Raw genomic sequence first — 7,462 nt, 5'->3', positions numbered from 1 at the left:
ACTTGCATTTGCAAATCTATCCTATGAGTGCAAATTATTGGATTGCCATGTTTGCAGGAGAATGCCTTACATTCTTAAACCCTGTTACTCTCATAGAATATTAACTCACAGTTGTATAATATTAAATGGGAATAAATTCCATACAAGTAGTGGAGGTTAGTATTTCAAGGTGTGATATACATATGCTTCATAGTATGCAACGAATGTATGACGTTACAACGCATATATTCACAACGCATACCATCACAACGCAACTTTTACAACGCAGGATCCATTACAATGCATGCTATTACAACGCATGCCATTACAACGTAAGTATAGGTAAGTATATCATTTAATTAATATTAATTTAAATGTAATTTAATTACAATTTTTCAAAATTATTTATTTAAATTAAAAAAAATAATTAATAAAATATAATTTAGTATTCTAAATCCAGGGGGGTGTAATAGTAGGGTAAGTTCTGGATAGTGTAGGGGGAAAAATTACTATTCTAACTCCAGGGGGATGTAATAGTAGGGTAAGTGCTGGATAGTGTAGGAGTAAAAATTACTATTCTAACTCCAGGGGGGTGTAATAGTAGGGTAAGTGCTGGATAGTTTAGGGGGTACAAATTACTATTCTAACTCCAGGGGGGTGTAATAGTGGGGTAAGTGCTGGATAGTGTATGGGTAAAAATGACTATTCTAACTCCAGGGGGGTGTAATATTAGGGTAAGTGCTGGATAGTGTAGGGGTAAAAATTACTATTCCAACTCCAGGGTGGTGTAATAGTAGGGTAAGTGCTGGATAGTGTAGGGGTAAAAATTACTATTCTAACTCCAGGGGGGTGTAATAGTAGGGTAAGTGCTGGATAGTGTAGGGGTAAAAATTACTATTCTAAGTCCAGGGGGGTGTAATAGTAGGGTTAGTGCTGGATAGTAGGGGTAAAAATTACTATTCTAACTCCAGGAGGGTGTAATAGTAGGGTAAGTGCTGGATAGTGCAGGGGTAAACATTACTATTCCAACTCCAGGGGGGGTGTAAGGTATGTGCTGGATAGTGTAGGGGTAAAAATTACTATTCTAACTCCAGGGGGGTGTAATAGTAGGGTTAGTGCTGGATAGTGTAGGGGTAAAAATTACTATTCTAACTCCAGGAGGGTGTAATAGTAGGGTACGTGCTGGATAGTGCAGGGGTAAACATTACTATTCTAACTCCAGGGGGGTGTAATAGTAGGGTATGTGCTGGATAGTGTAGGGGTAAAAATTACTATTCTAACTCCAGGGGGGTGTAATAGTAGGGTAAGTGTTGGATAGTGAATATGGAGTTTAATTAAAATTAATTTAATTTTAATTATTTAATTTAAATAAAATAAAATTAAAATATTCAAATTTATTATAATAAATTAAATTATAATTATTTTACGAAAATTAATTAAATTTTTTTTATTAAATTAAAATTACATTAATATTAATAAAAGTGTATCCTTACCTATACTTACGTTGTAATGGCATGCGTTGTAATAGCATCTGCGTTGTAATGGCATGCGTTGCAATGGCATGCGTTGTAATGGATCTTGCGTTGTAAAAATTGCGTTGTGATGGTAGTGCGTTGTAAAAGTTGTGTTGTGATGGTTGTTTCCCTATGCAGCGAGCCACAAACATGTCAGGTTGTGGCTATTCAGAAACATCCCTCCAACTGTTTTTTACCCTGCAAATGGTATGGGATTTACTCTTGTGTACACCGCTTTCCAAAGCATTGAGGTTATAGGAACACACTGCAAAGGTTTTTGGGGAACAAATGAAAAGTTCCGTCTATTGGAGGAAATATTTTCTCTGTAGAGAAAAGAGATAGGAGCAAATGTTCTGTTGCAGAAAGGCACTGGCTTCCCCCACAGTACAGCTGCCAATTTGTTTTTTTTGGAAGTTCTGTCACTATACAACAATTGTAAAACTGCACTCAAGCATAGAAATACTTTTATGGTTGAAGATGTTTTTTTTTTAAATTGGGATCTACAAAAGATACTCTTGTAGGAAAATGCTAATAGTTATAGAAAGGTTCTTTATTACAGTGGCTCTAAGCCTGAGGACCGGGACCCCTAGAAGTCCCTAACACCGACTCAGGGGGTTTCTGACACTGACTCTCGGGGCCCGCTGCTCATAGAAAATTAAATAATATTACCAGGTTAATAACATGTTGAAAATTAAAGAAAACCATAAATGTGAGGGAATTTAAAATTAGAAGCTACAGGGTTGATGTCCTCAGAGTGATTTGTGGGAGCAGTGCAAATTCATGAAACCAAATATAGTATGGACGATAGGTGTCCTCAGTTGAATTTAAGAAAGTCCCAACTTTCCCATTTATAATAAAATTTTGATATTGCTTCATTTGTTTGTGAACTAAATAATATATGTCATCGTTTGTGAATTTGTTTGATTATGTTTTTTTCTATAGTGTTTTTGTATTGTTTGGGGTTCAAACCATCTAAATTGCTTAAAACAGCTTACTCTGCTTCCAGTAATGACTCAATGAAGATTAACAGATTCCAATTACGATTCAGTGGGTGTCCCTGGATTCCAGTAATGATTAATTGAGGGTACACAGAAGTCATAGGTTTAGGAAGCACTGTTCTACAAGATAAACATGCTGAGAAAATCAGCATGCATGTTTAGCTGGATTTGAATAACTGAAAATTGTCCTCAGAAGCAGTGAAATGTATTTTGCTAGGCGAGCAAAATGTTGGGACGGGTGAAGGTAAATGTAAACCAGTTAATGTTGTACACACATCAAGAGCTTTCCACGACTTTACGTCAGAAAGAAAACACTCTGCATAGGACCTCATACCTCATAGTTGAATAGCCATCTTATATTTGCCTTAAATTGCCCCATTTAATAAACACGTTTTGTTCAAATCCACCAAATGTGCTGATGTAAAACTGACATTGTGACTTCCTATGTGTTATGGTCTCATGATAACTGAATTTAAAAATAAATTGGGAACCTAATATAGACTCTAATAAGCACCTTACAAATCAGCCCCGAGATGATACACGCAACCTGACATCACAAACACTATTGAATAACATCGGAACCGAACACTCTGAGACACGGGCTGGGTAGGGGGGTGGAGTGGGAGGGGAGAGAGAGTCGAAAAGCAGCAGGAAGATACTAATTAGAACTGTAATAGATGGCTCAAGTTTGTACTTTGTTGTTCATGGCTTGCAAAACCATTACGAATTTATTATAAAATAAAGTACCTTCTATACCAATTATGTTGCAGCATTTCCTTAATGAAAATACTTTTCCTAGTGAACAAGTTCTCATTTTGGAAATAGTCAAAATAACTTACCTGGGAGATCTGGAATTTGACTTGCAATTGAATCATAGAATGAAATCTAAACTAATCTATTCATTGTTTCCGAGCTCTTGTACATCGTGAAATATAGAGAAGTATACACAGACAGTGTGTAATACGTGTATCTTCTCAGCATGTAATTTTAAATCAATTTTTATTTGCATTTTTACATTTCAACAAGAAACTGTTAACTTTAGGCATCATTTCTATCAATTGAACGTTGTTGAAGAAACTGTAATGTTCTCGTGTAGGTATAGTTGTTAGATTCTGCTCATTTTTATATATCTACTGAAAATTGTAGGAGGACCTATTTATCACTCTACTGATATGAGGGTAACAGTGGTCCTGCTAAAAAATGTATGGAACAGCCAAGGACGATAGCAGGTAAGATGGCTATATACAACCAACCTACAAACCTTTTGTTTGTAAATGTCTTTATTACATTTTTCTTTATAGTGCTGTCATCTGTTATTTCAGGTTATAAGCCAGCAGCAAAACACATAGTATATTTGTGAAAATAATTCTTAAACGTTTAGGATATTAAGCCATACTGAGTTCTAATTACACAAGTGTCCTTGTGATTATGTCCCACTTATATTGATATAATAAAAACTAACTGGCAAGTACTTGTCAACATATGACGAATTTTCTAGAGCAGAGTTGTGTCATATATTACATAGAATCACCTAACATCTGTCAGTCTCTGGCATAAATTGCCCCGTTACCTCTACCTATTCACATAACACGTGCACCCATATGACTGGGAGGTTTGTGGCATATTTTAAATGTATTCTATACACCAATCATTAACTTTGCTTTCACCCTGACATAACTTCAGGGGTCTTTCATTTGTTTTGACTGATAGTTTTTTAAGATGTTCATCCCACTGTGTGTAATGCCTGTCCTGTCCTTCAGTCCCCCACGGCCCTGACCATTCGTCAACCTCTGGATACGGCCACTTTATCATATGGCCGGGATGCCTGTCACCCCCTCCCAACACAATCCCCAAGGATGGGAAGACGGACACAGTTCTGAACTTTTGGAAGGCGGGAGGGAGTTACCCTCCCGGCCGTATTTATTAAAATATGAAACAAAATTAAAACATTAAAATAACAGTTTCATATCATGTACAATTTTCATTTATTACATTACGATGCAGACACGTTCATTGGCTAACCTTAACAAATCTCTAATACAAAGGTTGTCCTAGCCGAGTCTAAACATCCTGCAAATGCATACTTTCTAAAAATTGTACATCCTAGCATTACGGGCCAACGGCAAGGTCGCAACCTGTGTCAGATCCCTACTACCAGAACTCCCCCCTCACGGTGTGAGGGGCGGGCGCACAGAGGACTGTACCTCTGTGCCAACTCCAATTTCCCTTGTCTTTGCGGGGGCCCCCTATTTAACTCGATGCCATCTTAGTGGTCGTCCGAGGACTCGTGTGAGGTGTCTAGTAGGTAGCGTGGACCCCCCTCCCACCCCACACTGTTCATCACATCCGCCGTCGCGGATATCCTGGCCCCGGGAAATTCCTGTAGGAGGGGCATCTAGCCGCCTCCTCCCCTGGGAGGGGCCTATGACCGCCTTCCCTTAGGCGACCCCATACTTAGTGGGTGCCGCCTCCCCGTGTGAGGGGCCAATGGCCGCCTCCCCCCGGGCGCTCCCATCCATAATGGGTGGCGCCCCCCCTCTAGGGACCTTGAAATTACTGCTCACCGATCATGACCTTACCGCCCGCCAAAAAATAAATACGACGTTTTATGAACCTATTTAAGAAAGAAAATCAACTTCACATTGCGAATTTACCTTCAACTAGACTGTTATACTCCGCTCTACTAAGGAAGAAAATGTTATGAAGCAAATCATTTTATTGCAATACCAACATTGACATTTTTATTAACCACTAAACCAGGAGAGAAAGACATTATCAAAGCAGATCAATTTCACTGCAGTACTAACATTTGCCATAAGGGGCTGGTGGGTGGGTCAAAAAATTGCTCCTTGTTCCGTCGAGGGCTCACGTGCAACGAGAGGGTGCAGCTTCCAAGCACAGGAACAAGAGGATGCTTCTTCGGGTTGCTGCTCCTTTTATTCCTCTTCGGGAGGGCGTGTACCCTCCTCCGGTACGCCTACAGGGCGTGGCCAACGGTGTAGGTGTCTAGGACAACCCTTCTTGGGCGGGAAAAGGCGCGCCCCGGCTACGCCGCTTCGGGCATACCAGCCGAGACACGCCCCCGCCCAAAATGGCTTCCCAGGGGGATCCGGGCCCCCAACCATACGTTCGGGGGGACCGAGTGGTCGCCCCTTTCCATATGGCCGGGATGCCTGTCACCCCCTCCCAACACAATCCCCAAGGATGGGAAGACGGACACAGTTCTGAACTTTTGGAAGGCGGGAGGGAGTTACCCTCTCGGCCGTATTTATTAAAATATGAAACAAAATTAAAACATTAAAATAACAGTTTCATATCATGTACAATTTTCATTTATTACATTACGATGCAGACACGTTCATTGGCTAACCTTAACAAATCTCTAATACAAAGGTTTTCCTAGCCGAGTCTAAACATCCTGCAAATGCATACTTTCTAAAACTTGTACATCCTAGCATTACGGGCCAACGGCAAGGTCGCAACCGGTGTCAGATCCCTACTACCAGAACTCCCCCCTCACGGTGTGAGGGGCGGGCGCACAGAGGACTGTACCTCTGTGCCAACTCCAATTTCCCTTGTCTTTGCGGGGGCCCCCTATTTAACTCGACGCCATCTTAGTGGTTCTCCGAGGACTCGTGTGAGGTGTCTAGAAGGTAGCGTGGACCCCCCTCCCACCCCACACTGTTCATCACATCCGCCGTCGCGGATATCCTGGCCCCGGGAAATTCCTGTAGGAGGGGCATCTAGCCGCCTCCTCCCCTGGGAGGGGCCTATGACCACCTTCCCTTAGGCGACCCCATACTTAGTGGGTGCCGCCTCCCCGTGTGAGGTGCCAATGGCCGCCTCCCCCCGGGCGCTCCCATCCATAATGGGTGGCGCCCCCCCTCTAGGGACCTTGAAATTACTGCTCACCGATCATGACTTTACCGCCACAGGCCGGATAGTTGACCGGCTATCCGTTCCCCCTACAACTCCTACTAAAGGTCATGCTTTTACAAACCCTTTAACCATGCTATGAAGTCTCCTATGAGTAAGACATTCCCTTCCCGGGACAAATGGACCCTATCTTCGAGATACATGTGCTCCCCCCGAATACATCCATGTGGAATACAGTGTAACTGCGCCGAGCGAAACAACCTACCAAGCTTGTTATTGACTTTCTTTACTGAATGGTTCAGTGCTGACACCGATAGTCCCCCGCCACACTTTCCTGGGAATCATGTGGGACCATGCTATCGTGCACCCCGGGATCCTCCTCGCCAACCAGCTAACGGTAGACAGAACTCGCTCGAGTAGTACTCGCCGCCCGAGTGTCACCAAATCATTGCCTCCCAGGTGTACTATGATTACAGACGGCGGAGACCTTGTCCGCCCTAATAGTCCCTCGACAAAACACTGAAACTGGTCAATACAGAGCCCGCCCCTTCCGTGGAAGGTCACCCTGTACCCGTATTCCCCAGCTGCGTGAATCATGTCACCTGCTTTGAATACGTCCCCGGCCCGCCTCACGTATGAGTGGCCCACGACCCACACCACTCCTTCCACAGACGGTGATCTCTGACCGCTGATCCCCAGGTGTCGGGTCGACTGCTCAGTCCGCCCCGCATAGCATGCTCGCGAAACTGTAAACCAAACAGAAGACAAGAAGCGTGAGTGCATGACATTGGCTTCACAACATGTGCAACCGCACATACCTTTTATAACAGCTCGAGGACCATCGTCCCAATTGTTTCACCTCTTCAACACTCTGACCCCTGGCTGTAGCCTCTGTAGCAGCCCCTATCCTAAAGGAATGGGTCCCGAAATCGCACGGGTCCAAGCCCGCCGCTGCGATAGCCATTGTTAGCACCCGCTGAAACTGAAACCTTGTCAGTGGGGTGGCGTCAATGTGTCTCAGCAAGCTTCCCCCCCATGCTTCAGACCCTTTGCGCTAAATATTCCTCAACGCACTTCACCGGGCACCCGGGGGAC

This window comes from Lissotriton vulgaris, chromosome 5, assembly GCF_964263255.1.
Source record: "Lissotriton vulgaris chromosome 5, aLisVul1.2, whole genome shotgun sequence".
In the NCBI taxonomy this organism is placed as follows: domain Eukaryota; kingdom Metazoa; phylum Chordata; class Amphibia; order Caudata; family Salamandridae; genus Lissotriton; species Lissotriton vulgaris.
The sequence above is the reverse complement of the archived record's forward strand: the minus strand, read 5'-3'. Positions refer to the sequence as shown.